Source organism: Topomyia yanbarensis, chromosome 3, assembly GCF_030247195.1.
Source record: "Topomyia yanbarensis strain Yona2022 chromosome 3, ASM3024719v1, whole genome shotgun sequence".
NCBI classification, from domain to species: domain Eukaryota; kingdom Metazoa; phylum Arthropoda; class Insecta; order Diptera; family Culicidae; genus Topomyia; species Topomyia yanbarensis.
Window position 1 is genome coordinate 307,855,382 of NC_080672.1, and position 16,420 is coordinate 307,871,801.

General features: G+C 39.5%; 1 protein-coding gene across 1 annotated transcript in view; it reads left to right on the forward strand.

Annotated features, from left to right (window-relative positions):
• The first annotated feature begins 2,303 nt into the window (after positions 1–2,303).
• LOC131693894 (protein cycle) overlaps positions 2,304–16,420 on the forward strand; it is a 100,593-nt gene continuing 86,476 nt past the window's right edge. Inside the window, exon 1 of the mRNA XM_058982151.1 lies at positions 2,304–2,877. The gene's annotated coding sequence lies outside the window, so the exon portion shown is untranslated. The remainder of the gene's footprint in view (positions 2,878–16,420) is intronic.

Here is a 16,420-nt window from a genome sequence, read left to right on the forward strand (position 1 = left end):
TAACCACACTAAGCAAGGTGCCTCACTCATTCATTAATTTCTGGCTCTACAATCAATGGAATGTGTAAAAATTGACATCAACAGCTTTGCTTCGTTGTTAAGAACCAATATAACACAAATGCGCTGAAAACAGTAAAATTCTCGTGTATGAGCGCAACGAAAACTCGAATCAAGTGCTCCTATTGTTGCGCTACCATTTGACTCAATGCGTTGAACAAAGATGGCAGACACTGCTCTAACCAACATTTCAAATGGGTAATGTGATAATAGAAACGTGGCACAAATGGGCTCATCACCCTATTCATTCTGACTGCACGATTGGCATTCTGCTGCAAAGCTCAATTACCTGCTGCGACATCTACAGATTAATAGCATAAACAAGATAAGGTGGATGTTTGCGTGTTTTTCGTATCTACGCTAAGTAATTTGATACATTTTTTTGATGTTTTTCCTTAAATACTTGAATAATGGACTCAGAGGGGAAGAAAAACGTGTTGGAAGTTAATAAAAACAGTTTTTGGTAGAATACTCCATCTTCAATCTTCAAAAGTGTGAATACTGCCCGTCTAGGGTAGGTTTTATAACCATTCGATTTATTAATATTTAAACAACCCATCGAAGCGTAACGAGTATAAGTTCACTTTAGACAACGATTAGCTCTCATTGCGAGCATATACAACTTTCTGCGAGGTGGTTTTATACCGGTTCTGAAAGAAAAATTTACAAATATGCTACATTATCCCTCGTTTGCAGGAAAAGTCTGCTGCCATCTTCAAGGAAATTAATTTTCTTCCACATTAGTATCAGTTTTTTATGCGAATATGGTCAGTTTCCTTAAAAATGTAAAAATTACATGAACTTCTGAAAATGTTCTACCAATTTGACAGTTCGTACGCAAAACATCCACCTCAAGCATGTAGCGCCCACTATATATATATATATATATATATATATATATATATATATATATATATATATATATATATATATATATATATATATATATATATATATATATATATATATATATATATATATATATATATATATATATATATATATATATATATATATATATATATATATATATAATATATATATATACATATATATATATATATATATATATATATATATATATATATATATATATATATATATATATATATATATATATATATATATATATATATATATATATATATATATATATATATATATATATATATATAATATATATATATATATATATATATATATATATTTTGCGTAAATATACCAACACATTTTTACTTTAGAACGAGGAATTTCCATACTAATAAAGTTCTGTGGAAAAAAGTTTCTACTACTATTTACGTATTCGAAATCATTTTAAAGAGTAAAATTGAGCTTTCATGATGTATTAAGTTCCACACTGCAAACACGACCTCACAATTGCACGATGAACTCACCCAGAGCGCTTCTGTACCACCCGGAGTTTGTTGTGTTGCAGAGTTACTAGTAATGACATAACGTAAGGAGTTTAATGATGTAACAATTTGTAAGGTTGAATAGCTCCCATTCGATATTGCAATTCTGCTCACGCGATGTAGTCTGTTATCAAAATGTAGTGTTTCTGCCTAGCAGGGCGAGTACTGGAATTAGTATATACTATATGGGGTGTTGATCCCATGTTCACTTTGAAGCTATTGTTACTCGACTTCATTTGATCCCGTTGGTTAGTGCAGTGTTTGCCATCTATGTTCCAAACACTAGCTTAAAGGGTGTGGTGAAAATAGTGTTCATTTTCCTTCCACTTAAACAGGAGATTTGCACAATTTTGTAATGTTCACGCATTCCGTCGTTTGTAGGCCGAATAATAAATAAAATAGTGTGGCACCATTTATAATAGTCAACATAGGCATATCAGATGATTCTTTTAGATTTCAGTGTTTGTTCTAAAGAAACATAGAAAAACACAGAAAGGATTTATATTTATTTTCTTTATATGTAAATGATTCTTGAGTTTTTATAAATAGTTTCAAAATTCGCCATCTTCCAAGTTGATTACAATTTGAGCATCTCTATCACAAAACGTTCGTCAAACCGACCCGGAATGCACATGTGTAATTTAATCCCTCAATGGCAACCGCTGAGCGGGAAAACTGCAGGCAAACGCAACTGCACCCGGCTGACCAAGTTCAGTATCTCCCTATTCCATTCCAGCCCGCTGCTACTGCTTAGTGTCGGCCCTGGCGGGAGCGATAGAATCGTCGCGAGGCGACTTGTTGCATTGCAATACTACCAACCGTAGCAGTGTACTACAGTGCTCGTCGTCGTCAGTAAAAGAAAACTCAGATGATACTGGACTGTTTCGGGCAGTAGTGCATTGGAAGTGTGTCAGAGCGAAACTGAAGTGATTCCTGCCAGGCAGCAGCGCTAGAAACGGGCGCGAGCGACTTGCTGCCTCTGCCGATGCGCATCCAGTGACTTACGCGGCTAGTCGGTTGGAGAAAACAAAAAAAATATACTAAACAGAGTGAACGCGGTATTATGAGTGTGTTGGTACTAGAACACTACCTAGACCGCGACCTTCGTTCATAGTTAGCTTTGTAAATAAACGAGCGAGTGCGCTTAGAAGATTCGCTAGGTGAAATGTGTTAGTAGTTCTTACCCTGGAGAGTATACTAGTTGGCCGTAAATAAGATACGATAAGATTGTCAACAATAAGGCACGATGATATGGAAAGCGTTATAATCAGATGAATGTAGAAAATTTGAACTTCTACTAGTGCGATATTTACCCATGCTGACTCGGGATAAACGCGCCACATTCATAATAATTCAATGACGAGCAGCTAATGTTAGCAAACTTGGTTGCATGTTTTTTTCAACCTCGGTAAGTAACTGTCTCTAATAAACATGTCGTTAGTGATTTAGCCTTTTCGGTGTGGTTGTTCGGCTAAATTAATAGACCTACAATTATCAACCACATAATAATATTATAATTTCAGTTCTTCCCCTTGAACTATCATTTAGTTCGTATTTTGGTGTGCACCTATGCATATTCTACATATTCAGAAAAAAAAAACTTGTTAAACCTAACTGAGCATCAGCTCACAAATTCTTTTAACTTGTTTAGCCTCATGTAGAATGGCCACTACTCAGCATTTTCTGAATGATACATTATCCACACACGTTCTGCAGAAAACACCTTGTGTAATTGTGCTTTTCATTCATATATACCTTACTGGTTATTATTTTCACTTGGTGTCTATATACAAACACAATGTATGTCGAATTATTCAATTCGCTAATGCATCTGGAATCATGACAAAACTAAACTTTATAATGCAGCTTAATACTCCAAAAGTAGAAGTTTGATACTCAATTTAAAATATCCATAACTGTTTGAAGATCCGCAAAAGTTAATGCAATGTGTGGTTCATATTTCCCCGAATACCCTATAAAGATTTAGAACGACACATCTGGCTATTTCAAACCAATTGGCGATGAGTAAGGTGACATTTGAACCACGTAAGGAGTAAGGATTCTTGTTACAGTTCGGAGGTCAATCTTGTAGTACCAATGCACAGTGATCCAGGAAGCAAAATTAGCGGGAAACAATTGATTACGCTTTCATCTTTGGATTTCGAGATTTGATGTTTTGGAAACATTTATTGTGTGTGTTAAACACCATCTTTTGGCTGAAACGGTTTTAGGGTGGTCCTTAAAATGTCAAAGTTGTGGAAATTATTTCACATTCTAGTGAGATAGAATGATACTTTCTTTTGAAATATTCTAGAACAATCAATTCTGAGCAACATTGTTGAAGATTTTAACTTTGTATCTCAAACAGTATTCATTTTATAGTGAGCTCCATGCCATAACTTAGGGTGTCTCTAAAAAAACAGTTTTCTCCGTACAGTTTTACATTTTTTACAAAAGAAATGTATAGGATTCGCTCAAACTTTGAAAACTTTTTCCGAGGCCCGGAGGGCCGAGTCTCATATACCAATCGATTCAGCTCGACAAATTAAGACAATGTCTGTATGTGTGTATGTATGTACAAAATGTCATGTAATTATCTCAGCAATGGCTGAACCGATCTTAACGAAACTAGTTTCAAATGAAAGGCCTAACGTTACCATTTGACACTATTATTTTTGTTTTTCGATATGTTGTTTACTTTCTGAGATATGGGTGATCTTGTCTAAACAAAACAGGTTTTTAGCGAATAACTTTCGAACAAAGCGATCACATCGCTTTAAAAGGAATAAAAATCTTATGACAATACCTTTCTAACAAGCTATAGAATCCGTTCACGAGCGGAGGAGATATTAAACATTTTGTATTTTTATTTCTCGCCTATCAATTTTCACTAACTAAAAAGGAGACCTTTTTATACAGAGTATTGCTTTACTGGTGTTTTAATCTCATCTACGCGATTCAAGGAATTCGATATTGAAAAAAAAATTGTGAATTAAAATAATAAAAGAACCATTTCCAAAAATTAATATGTAAGTTCATTTCAAAGAAAGTGCTCATAGTGAAATTTTTTCTAGAGTTGTATTTATGTATGTATTTATCCCTTAGATGAGGCGTTGCATTCAATCGTGTGGTAAATGTTGATGGTATATTAATACATAGATCATCAAGTAATTCACCTAGTATGAAGATAAAAGATGTCTCATATAATTATACTCGCGGCATCACCGAAAGCAACTGTATTTTTGAATCCCAAAACTCTAGCGAAAATTTAGCTCTTTTGCAAGATTTAGGTTATTTATACTGGTTAAGGCGTGAAAATTACTGCTTTCATTATTTATAATAAGGATTTAAGGGATCAATATATCGCATAATATACCTTTAAATATAAGGTCACGGCACTAAACAGCATTTGCTATTTCTCACACGTCCCCTCCCCCTTTCTCACTCTCACTCACTCTCTAGCACTTACTCTCTCACTCTCTCTCTCTCCCTTCCTTCGTGTTCGTGGTAACTGTCACGACTCACATATTACTTGCTGTTTCTCTATCCATTTCTGATAACCTGAAACTTTTATTAATGTCCAATCATGTATGCGATGTAATTGTGGTGGTTTGAGAAGGCAATACTATTTTTGTCTGCCGTTACTCTGTAAATAGATTTTTGCATTTTAGTGTATGAAAACAAGCTTAATATTACATCCTACTTGGTAAATAAATTATTTTATAGTTCTGAGAAAATTTGCAAAATGTTTGTATTATGAGAAAACTATAACTATTTTCAAATGTTCACACCCTCAAGATGAAATGTTGAACTATGGGTTGGCAGGCGACCAAAATTCGAAAACTACATCAACTCTAATTTATTTCATTTCTATTCAGAGCTTTTATATACACTATAATTAAGGAAATTCATGGCTATCTAGAAAAATATTTGACTTAACTGGGTAATATGGATGTTTGGAGATGAAAATTTTAAGAAGGGACATCCCAGATGCGTTATTTAAACTTTTCGTATCTGAATTGAATTTTAAATGAATCATATGCTCAAATATGTCATGTGAAAAGTAAGAACATCTTTTTTGTGATGATATTATTGAAAATATATATTCATTGTATTGGTTAACTATTATGAAGAATAATGGATCAAAGCCCAAAAATCCACGGGAAAAGAAGTCTCCTACAGACCCCATTCTCGATGGGGGATACAAGTAAAATATTTCTTCTAACTTATCGTTGTCCATTTTTTCTCTATACTAAGTAAAATTCAATTGATGTTTCAATGGCAGTCACAATTAGTAGAGAGGCGATGGATGTACTGTGTACTGAAACGTTTGATCTAACTACATTTTTGTCATACACATTACTGTGTAACAACAAATGAACACGAAGGTACTTTTTTCATGACCAATGTAAGAAACATATTTATTCGCAGAAAATTAAGACTTGTAATGTCAAGCATGCCTATCCATCAACAGCAGTTTTATATCAAATGACACTTTCAATGGCACTTGCATTTCCAGCAAATTAAATACTTATCCTGAAAATTTGAACCTCTTTATCGTAGTATTGGTTTGTATAGGACTCATTTATCCATATTTCCTGAACGAGAATTCCGAACAAAACAATATACACGCTATAAGGATGACTGGAAAGAGAGTACATTATTATCACCTGAATGCACGGCTTTTGTGCTATCGACATGGCTTAGGCTCTTTGTCGCTCTCTGTTTAAGGGGTTTGAAAATATATGTGACATTGTCCTACTTTACAGTTTCCATTTGCGCATATTTACGTATTATGCAGAAATTTTTTTTTGAGAATATGTGACCAAAATGACAACTTTGAATTCCAAAAGAAATTGAACGTTCCATGTTCCTGATAACTAATTAAGGTCCATCAATAAGGTAGAAACACTAGATAATCTTAAACGACGCCGCCAAGAAAAGAACAACGAAAACCAAAAAGTAGAAACAAAGAAGAATGAAAACTTAAGAAAGTTCATTGCATATTAATTAGCTATTTTTCAGATGATGGGATTATCAAAAAAATTTATAACTTTCTGATACACTAGTACTCCAATTCGTACAATGCAGTTTATTCATTTACTTTATTCAAAAATGATTCTAAATAGTCAATTTTTTCAGTTTCTTCATTTCATGGAGTTTATTCATTTTCAATATTTGACTAGTTTTAAGTATATGATTTTTTGTATTTTAATTATTTATTTCATTCAGAATTCCTTTTATTCATTTGATTTGCGTTCATTTAATTTTATTTTATTCATTTTATTCTTTGGATTCACTCTGATCAGTTCATTTTTTCGTACATTTTATTCATATCATTCATTTAACTTATTTTATTCATTGTTTTTTCAGATTTATTCATTCCATCCAAATTATTTCATTTTTTTATTCATTTATATATTTATATATTTCATTCATTTGATTCATTGTTTTCACTGGATTCATTAAATTCGTTCTATCCATTTGATTAATTTGTTTCATTTGATTCATTTGACTAATTTGATCCATTTGATTGATTTGATTCATTTTATTCATTTCTTTAATTTTAATAATTTCATAATCAGTCATTTCACTTATTTATTTCGTTCAACTTGTTAGTTTGAGTCAATTTAATTTGTTCAATTAATTTTATAACTATTTTTAAAAAAAGACTATTTTTTATTTTATGAGCTACTCCAATTTGATTTATGTATTTTATTAACTTGATTTATATAAATCATTGTACTTATTTTATGAATTTGAAAACATTTTGTTTTGCATTTTTGCCTTATTTTTTTATTTGGTTCGTTTTATTGATTTTCTATATTTTATTCAGTTTATTCGAGGTTTTATTCGTGTAGTACCAGAAATTGCAAACTAATCAACGAGATCTGCAAATCAATGAATGATCCAACAGTGACATTTGTAAGAAATGTCTCATCTCACTGCTAGGTGGATTGAGTTGGTTTTTTAGTGTGATTTTTCTCACAAAAGTACTCTTCTGTGTACTTTTAGAGCTTGATTACTTGCTGAAGGAAAATAAAATTTATCTTGTCTGGTTCAAAAGTTATACATAATTTTCACTGAAAAATACGCCCTTTTCAAAAGTCGATATCTCAAAAGAGGGCAAACGAAAATTGATAATTTTGATTGCATTTGAAAGGTTGTATTTGTGTCTATAATACATAAAAAATTGGAGAAAATTGCATACATTCCTACACTGCCCATAAACGCATAAGAGTCCCATGTGGATTTTTGTCGAAAATGAGTTATCCGTTGGATTGTATTCTGTATCACAACTGAATCACACTGCACAAATAAGATTACCGGGTTTGTTCAGAAAATGTCAAAAAAATACCAAAACATGGTTGTCCCATCCATTTGGCTCAATGGATGGGACAATCTTGAACAGCGTTTTTCTCGGCTTGCTGTTTTTCAACATGGGACTCTTATGCTGTTATGGGCAGTACAGCGCTCATATGAAAAAATATTTGTTTAACGCAGATTCTGTGAATTTTTGCCAACACTTTTCAAGGACCACATACATTTGCAGGCTTTTCATATTGCTGATAGTGCAATGACCATATTTTGGGCCTATTCGTTAGGGTGCCACACTATATCATCAATTACTCGACCTATGTACAATCGTTGAAATGCATAATGAATTATGATCAATGCGTTAGGGTCAATGTTTGCTTTATTACTGAGAACCTGTATATTAAAGAAAAACTTGTATACGAGCGCAATAGAAACTAGAATCGTTTTCCTCTTACTTCTACCCTACCATACCACCAACCATAACAGAGCCAGCGAGAATGCAAATACCAAGTATACACTGAAGTCTTTTACGCGCGTATCCCCTTCGTAAAGGAACCTTAGTGTAAATACATATATGGGAATAGTTGTATTCGCGCAATTCTCTTTTTTCATCTTCGTCGATGAAGCTTTGATCATACCATTTAATTTTTGTGATAGAGGGTTATGTTTGATGATTTAAAATCCACAATGAGCACGTCTTTTAAAGATGTCTAATAGCGGAAAGCGTTACCAAACATCTTAGCTACCATGAGTCGAACTCTCATCAGTTCCCTATTTGATAATCAATATCATGCTTAGTTATAGTATTGCACATGATGTATTCAAGCGCTTTGCAGAGTGGTTTACCAAATCTACGACAGTTTTTGAAAATTCGTGTGAGTTCAATTGCAATTAGCATGACATTAGCATGCGAGAAACCTACTTGCAGCAAATCAAATGGAGCATATCAGAGTAAACGTAGGTGCAAAAATAAAACAACCCATAGAATAAGTTCTTTTAACTTACTTTTGAGTTGTGCGTCGCTTTCGCACTTATTGGTGTTGTCAAAACAAAACGAGAGATTCGACTCAGTTGAAGTCTTCCGTGAAGTAAGGTACTTTTGAGTTGTTTGGCGTATACAAAAAATTAGGTAAATTCAACTTAAGTTTTAGTATATTAAATTCAAGTTTGAGTACAAAAAACTTATCAATGAGTTGTGATTTTTGCCGTGGTTACCGTGTAGGCACTCCAAGAAGATTCGCTTGGCTTTCACTCAAATATCATCCTTTTGATTTGGTGGAAGCAGGTTTCTCCAGGGGTGGAATGCACCTCAGAGAAAATAAAGAGAAGAATAAAAACGCTCTTTACACTTTTCATGCATACCACCGCTCTTCTCTTTCACAATAAACCTTTTCACTCCGATGTGTGTTGCTCCCATGTGTGCATTCTACTCCATGGCCGCACACTTCAAAAAGTATAAATAAAGAGGCTCTTTAGTGTGCATCTTGGTCCCACGCGCACGGAAGCAGAGAAGGCAACTAAGAAACACTTTAAAAACGTTCTTCCGATCAATCTTTATCTGAATTTGAATAGTTTTATTCGCCTTCCTCCCTGTTTGCTAGTGTGGGGAGGCACAAAGAGTGGCTCTTCAAGGTGACTCTTTGTGCGAAATTCTGAATCTCTTGGTCTTGGTCTTCTCTTTTTCGTTTTCAAGTTTCTCTTTGTGCGGATGATCTCCATATCGCAGTGTTCTTGTGCTGCTCTTTTTTCATCAATGTATTTCGCTCTTTGTGCACATTATGTGAGCAAATAACAAGCCTGGGTTACTCGCATATCGCACTCTAATGTGAAGTTCAGTCAGTACCAACTTCGCTTCAGATTATCGCCATCACTCTGTCAGCGGCCTAACTCAACGTTTACCTGGTGTATACTGGGGTGCATCGCAAGGTTAAATTATTTTACTTTGCTGTCATCTAAAAAATCTGTACTTTTTTACAAAAATCTGTAATCTGTACCGTACAAAATCTGTACCGAAAACGCTTCAAAAATCTGTACCTTTCTAGATAAATCTGTACTTGTGGCATCACTCATCACGGTAGCGTTAAAACACATTTCAGCTCGTAGTACGAACGTAGTATTGGGGTGTGTGAGGAAATCACGGGTTATGCGTTTACTCGCTCCCCTCTCGGTAACACGGGGCAATTTTTATGCTTTCAAATTGACAAATTTACCTTTCTTATATAGAAAGGGTAAGCAATCGCTCCAAACATCGACTTTTTGACCGAAGCCCGGAGAGTTGACTGGAAAATGTTTGTGTGTGTCTATGTGGCAAATAATATTACCTCTGTTTCTGATGGCTGGACTGATTTTCACAAACTTACTCTTGAATGAAAGATACAACCTTCCCATCGGTTTTGTAGATTTCGGTTCGATCGGGATTCCGGTTCCGGAGTTACGGGTTGAAAAGTGCGGCTACACAGCTATTTTGCATTTAAACTGGTACCACTATCATGCCACTATCAAAATAATGCAAAATTTATTAAAATGGGTCCAAATTAAAGATCATATTTTTTGTTTCAAGTGTTTCACCGTCGACACGTAGCTCATCAAGTTCGTGGCTGGCGAATCATTGTGTATAAGTGCAAAGTGTACTAAGAATGTAATATACATTTCCACAATTATAGTGAATCTAACCAGCCATGGAGTCATAGTTTTAAGAAATGAGAAAGGCACAATTGCACCACTAGATGGATTAAAACAGGTTTTTCATTGTGCAGTTGTGTTGTGTGCCCAGCACAGTGTGGTAGTGTGACAAAATAGTATAGCCACTTCAAAAGCACCATTCCAATCGGTCAATTGTTTTTCCACCAACTATTTGGCATAATATGAATCGTAATTATCCAATAAACCGACTGATATTCTTCTTTTAGAGTTTTGAAAAGGTTTTATGTGGATAAACCGGTGGCGAAGCTGAATACATTTTATTTCTACGCATACTACTAAGCGTACAATTCTTACACATGCTCAAAAAAGGTTCCTTGAACCTTAATTGGCTAACCAGCGTGAGTTCAAATTTACCAAACCATCTCTGGGAAACTGATGTGAGTTAGTTTGTTAATTTTAAAAGATGGCCATTTTTCCGGGGAACTCCCGGAACCGTTGATGGTGGTCAATGCGCTCAACGAGATATTGGTTGGCCTGGAATTGCAAGTGCAAGTTGTTTGGCACTGATTTGAGCAAAATTTTTACCTTTTTGCATTCATCGCGGTATATGTTTGAACCAGAATTTTCTATGTGATATCACTCCACAACCCGTAACTCCGGAGTCGGAAGTCGGATATAGCCTACTCACGAGCTATCCGGTAGGGTGTCGAGGTCGGTCCAGCGATTCCGATGAAGCCCGACGTCCGGTTCACTGGCGCCCCGATGACCCAAGCCCGGCGCTATGTCGCGTACTACTCTGTGTTTTTTTTTTTTTTTACAATGGAGAAGACCTTTATGTCCTAGCCCAGTACACGTGCTATTGGTAGGGTCCAATCTACCGCACGGGGTGCACTGGGGGCGTGTCGGACTCGAATGGTGACCAGCCATTAATACCGACTAAACTCCATTGGGCTCCGCCATCATTCCTCCCAGGAACTACCTCTCGGTATTACTTCTGGGGGGATGGCTGTACTAAATGTACTCATTCACTCTCACTCACGCGTTCATACATCCTGTATGAGGCTTACTTGGGTGCTCTCTCAATCGCACTTTGATTCACTCTCAAACACTCCCACATGAGGCTGACTTTTGTGCTCACCTTTTACGTTCCATGCGAGGCTGACTTGTGTGCTCACCTTACTCATTCCTTGCTAGGCTTACTTTTGTGCTCGCCCTACCCATCCATGTGAGGCTGACTTGGGTGCTCACCCTATCACCTGATTCACTCTCAATCGTGCCACTCTATTGTACCTTTGTCACTCCCCCTGGCATCCCATGTGGGGCATTTTTCTTAGGCCCCACTTCTGACATACCATGCGAGGCTGACTTGTGTTCTCACCTTTTTCATTCCTTGCTAGGCTGACTTTTGTGCTAGCCTCTACCATACCATGTGAGGCTGACTTTTGTGCTCACCCTTAACATGCCGTGGTTGACTGACTTGGGTGCTCACCCTTTCACTCCTCTGCCACGCCATGAGGTATCGATAGCTTAGTTCCAACATACTACGCTACGACCCTCCCGTCTTGGCATGAGGCAGTCCACTTATACGCCTATACACTCACTCTTCTGTCTTGCTTCGGGGTGGCTGGGTTTACCCCTTACGCGGTTGCCATTCGCTGCGCCAACCTACCTCGGCATGAACAGACCATTCACTCTCTTATTTTGCGCTTAGCCTTTTTCGCTCCAGCTAACCAATCACTAGTTAGCCGTGCCCGTCGTCTGTTGCTCGGTTCGCCAGATTACCTGTAGCCTACTGGCAATCTGGATGGTAGCAGCCGAGACTGCGTTCCACTTCTCCACCGATTGACACATCCGCTGAATAAGGGTATCAGGGGTTGTGTCCCAGCCACAGACGTCAAGCATTGCTCTTCTTTCGACGTCGAACCGATGACATACGAACAGTATGTGTTCGGCAGTTTCATCTACACCTGGGCAGTCCGGGCAGACTGGGACCTCCGCGTGCCCGAACCTGTGGAGGTACTGACGGAAACAGCCATGGCCTGACAGGAATTGTGTCAGGTGGAAGTGAACTTCCCCATGGGGTCTTCCCACCCAGCTCGATATGCTAGGTATCAGCCGGTGAGTCCACCTACCTTTCGAGGAGTTGTCCCATTCACGCTGCCATCTGGCGACCGAGGTCGCCCTGGTGCGCTCGCGGGCTCCCCTATTTCCACGTAGCTCAAAGCACTCCTCATCTTCCCGAATGACCAGCCCGACTGGCATCATGCTCGCTATCACGCAGGACGCATCGTGTGATACCGTGCGGTAGGCAGATATCACTCTGAGGCACATCACGCGGTAGGTGCTCTCCAGTTTCTGTAGGTAACTGGTTACCCTCAGTGCTCTTGACCATGACGGGCCGCCGTACCTGAGGATAGATACGGCAACGCCTGCCAGTAACCTACGTCTACTGGCGCACACCTTTGAGCTGTTGGACATCATTCTCGATAGTGCCGCAACAGCAGTCGACGCTCTCTTGCACGTATAGTCGACATGGCTGCCGAAGGTCAGCTTGTCGTCTATAATGACTCCGAGAGACTTCAGACTTCGCTGTGAAGTGATCGCGACTTCTCCCACATGGATAACTGCATGTTGTGCCGACTTGCGGTTGTTGACGATAACTACCTCCGTCTTATGATGAGCGAGCTCCAGGCCTCTCGCGCTCATCCATTCCTCCACCGTGCTAATCGCGTGTTCTGCGGTTAGTTCTATTGGCCACCTTGGTGGGGCGTAGCAGCTGCAATAGAACACACCATTGATCTTGGCAATCGCCACACCCTCGGCGGAGGGGTGTACTACCTCTTGAACCGGGAACCGTTCCGTTGTACAGATTGCCACCATTCCAGACCCGTCCGACACCCAATTGCCGTTGCCGGCAGGGATGCTGTACGGGTCTGATAAGAGGGCGACATCTGTCCTCGACTCCGAGACCGACTGCCACAGCAGCTGTTGGGCTGCTGCACAATGGTTAAGATTTAGCTGTGTGACTCTCACGGCTTCTTCTTATTTAACTCGCCGAAGGGACACGAAGGTCCGCCCATAGCATGTTTATGGGCTTGCTTCTTAGCGGTGCAGATAAGGCACTTATATGCCTTAGTGCACCCCCGCTCTTTATGTCCCTCCTCGCCGCAGCGACGACATAGCTTGCTCCTATCTATGCCTTTGCATTCGTATGCTTTGTGGCCGGATTCAAGGCACCGATAGCACCTATCCACTGAAGGCGGCTGGGGTATACTAATAGGGAATACCGACCAGCCGATCTTCAGCTTCCCTTTCTCGGTTACCTTTTTGGCATCCGCCTTCAGTAGCCTGAGGTAGGCTACTTGGGTGCCAGAGGGTCCATCTCTCAGTCGCACAGAGGCCCGCTCGATTGTGACGTCGCAGTGCTCCTTGACGGCTGCGACGACGTCTTCTGCGGTCGTGAACTCGTCCAAGTGCTTGCACTGGAGAGTTGTTTCCGCACCTAGCGACCTGATTTGGGCGCCCTCACCAAGGACCTCTTAGGCCAAGGCCTTGTATACTGCACTTGATTGTGCGCCTCGCTTCAGCACCAGGAGCATCTCTCCCGTGTTGGTGCGTCTTACGCTACGCACATCCTGCCCAAGGGCCGAGAGGCTTTCGGCCGCCTTCATCGATTTAAGGACATCGGCGTATTTGTCCTTGTCGGTTTTTAACCACAAGGCTTCGCCTCTGTCCTTGGCCTTCCTCGCAGGCCGCGGTACCTCCGGTTTCGGTGCCGGCTTTTTCTTGGTGACCAGCGTCCAGGGGTTTGAGCCCCCCTGCCCCGGTCGTGCCGGGTTGCTGGTACCATCGCTCTCCACAGCGAGGTCACTCTCGCCCTCGCTTACCTCACCCAGGCGGCGTTTGACCTTGACGGTTGCACGCCGAGTGGTGTCGGTTTTGGAACCCTCGCCTGGCGACTTCCTAGGGCGCTTCGCATTCGATGCCGTCTTGCGATTGCCCTTTCCTTTTCCCTTCGAGGGGAACTCGGTCGCCGCTCCGATCGACGTGGCTGCTCCGTAGAAGGTAAATGCCACTGTCTGTGAACCTCTATCGACCTTCTCTCTTTCCTCCCTATTGGAGGCCACTGTCTGGGTTTCTCTGTCGGGCCTCTCCCGACATTCCACCCTCTCAACATAGGCATGCTGTTCCTGTCTTGCGACACGAACAGCTTTCCGGAGCTCCAGGAGGCTCAACTTCAATTCCTTGGCTATATTCTGCTTTGCGCTAGCGAAGTCGATTATAGAATCGAGTTGCTTCGCTACTTTGCGCATCGCAGCTATTGGCCCCTCCGATGCATTGGTAGGGTTATTACCTACCGCTGCTGGGGGGTCACTGGTGCTTTCGGATGCAGCACTCATCGCTCCACTACTCTCCCCACTACTCTGTGTGTATGTATGTGTGTGTTGTGACCTGTGATTTCTTAGGTCACAATATCGTCGCTTTGGTCACTGAGCCCAGCTTGTATATATTTGTAAATATTGTTATTTTTTTGTCGTATAAATAAATAACAGTGTACGGTCTATCCCGTGTATTTGACGACGCCTGTTCTTTGTTTATACTTTGAAATTATTGTTCGTAAATGTCTAAGTAGAATTTAAACGTCAAACCGTTACTACTCCGTGCTTGCATGTTTGAGTCGCGTTTAAGTTCTGCTTAATAGCCCAGGTTGGTGTCAAATGTAGGTTTCGTTATTTATTTGTTCAGAGATTTATTTACTTATTTATTTATTTATATATTTATGTGCTTATTTATTTATTTATTTATTTATTTATTTATTTATTTATTTATTTATTTATTTATTTATTTATTTATATTTGTTATTTATTTTGCTTGTTTATTTATTATTCATTTTGTTATTATATTCGTTATAATTGTTCATTATAAAAAAATCAAGGAAACAAGTACCGCACGTTTAGCATGTCAATACATTGTACTAAAATTTGAGCATATTTCGTGACACCAACCAAAACGATAAAATTTTTGTAAATGTCAACCGTCATCGTCCTGTCATCTCATCATCACCGTCATCAAATGCGGGGTGGGATGCGAGGAGGCGCGGTGGGTATATTTTGGAAAACGGACAGGGCAAGGATAAAATCTACCGCGAAAAAGGAATGCGGTCTCTAATAGTTAATTGACCCGGAGGAGTGACGACCAGCAGCAGCGAGTCATAGACCCATTGTGACCGTGCGTTTCTTCCGTAATAAAGTTTGTGTCGATCCGTAGGTTGACCGTTCAGAACATCCACATCGTTTGGTTCTGTTCGGTTGCTCGAGCGGGATAAGTGTGGCTACCGGTTTTTTTGTGAATTAACGACGTCCGACGCGAGTGCAGAAAAACGGTCAGTGATTGGCAAGCCAAAAACGCCATTGTGGACGCCTTTACCCAAGTACCGGTAGGGTAGGGTCCATTCGACCGAAAAACGTTGAAAATCCCGCTCGATTGATAGTTAGACACTCGTGTGTGAAAAGTGCGCGCAGTACCACTCCCCGGGTCCCGTAGTGAAACGCAGGCCTCCGCTACGAATAGGCCGAGTTGCTGCTTCATCTGGAGCCCCCGTCGCCATCGTCCGTCTGTTCCTGCACCACCATCGAAGCCCATCCCGCATCCAGCCTGAAGAAAGTCGACCAACGATCATCACGGCCGCAACGGTATCGCCAGGAGAAGGTTTTGGTGAATAAAAGTGCGCAAGTAAAAATTCAAAAATATTTTCTGTTTGTTTTCAAAAGAATAATTAATAATAAATTACAAGTGTAAGGTCTCTATATACAAGTTGTGTCGTCCATTTTGTTTATAGTGTAGTCCTTTTTGGTACTTGTTTCCGCCGAAAATTATTTACGATTCGTTCAGTGACCATAGTGTGGGAAGAAAAGTCCGCCCAGTGTGAATTTCTCCAGGAGACAATAGTGAAACGACCCTAATATCTGGTGAGTACAGTGTGGCCCCAC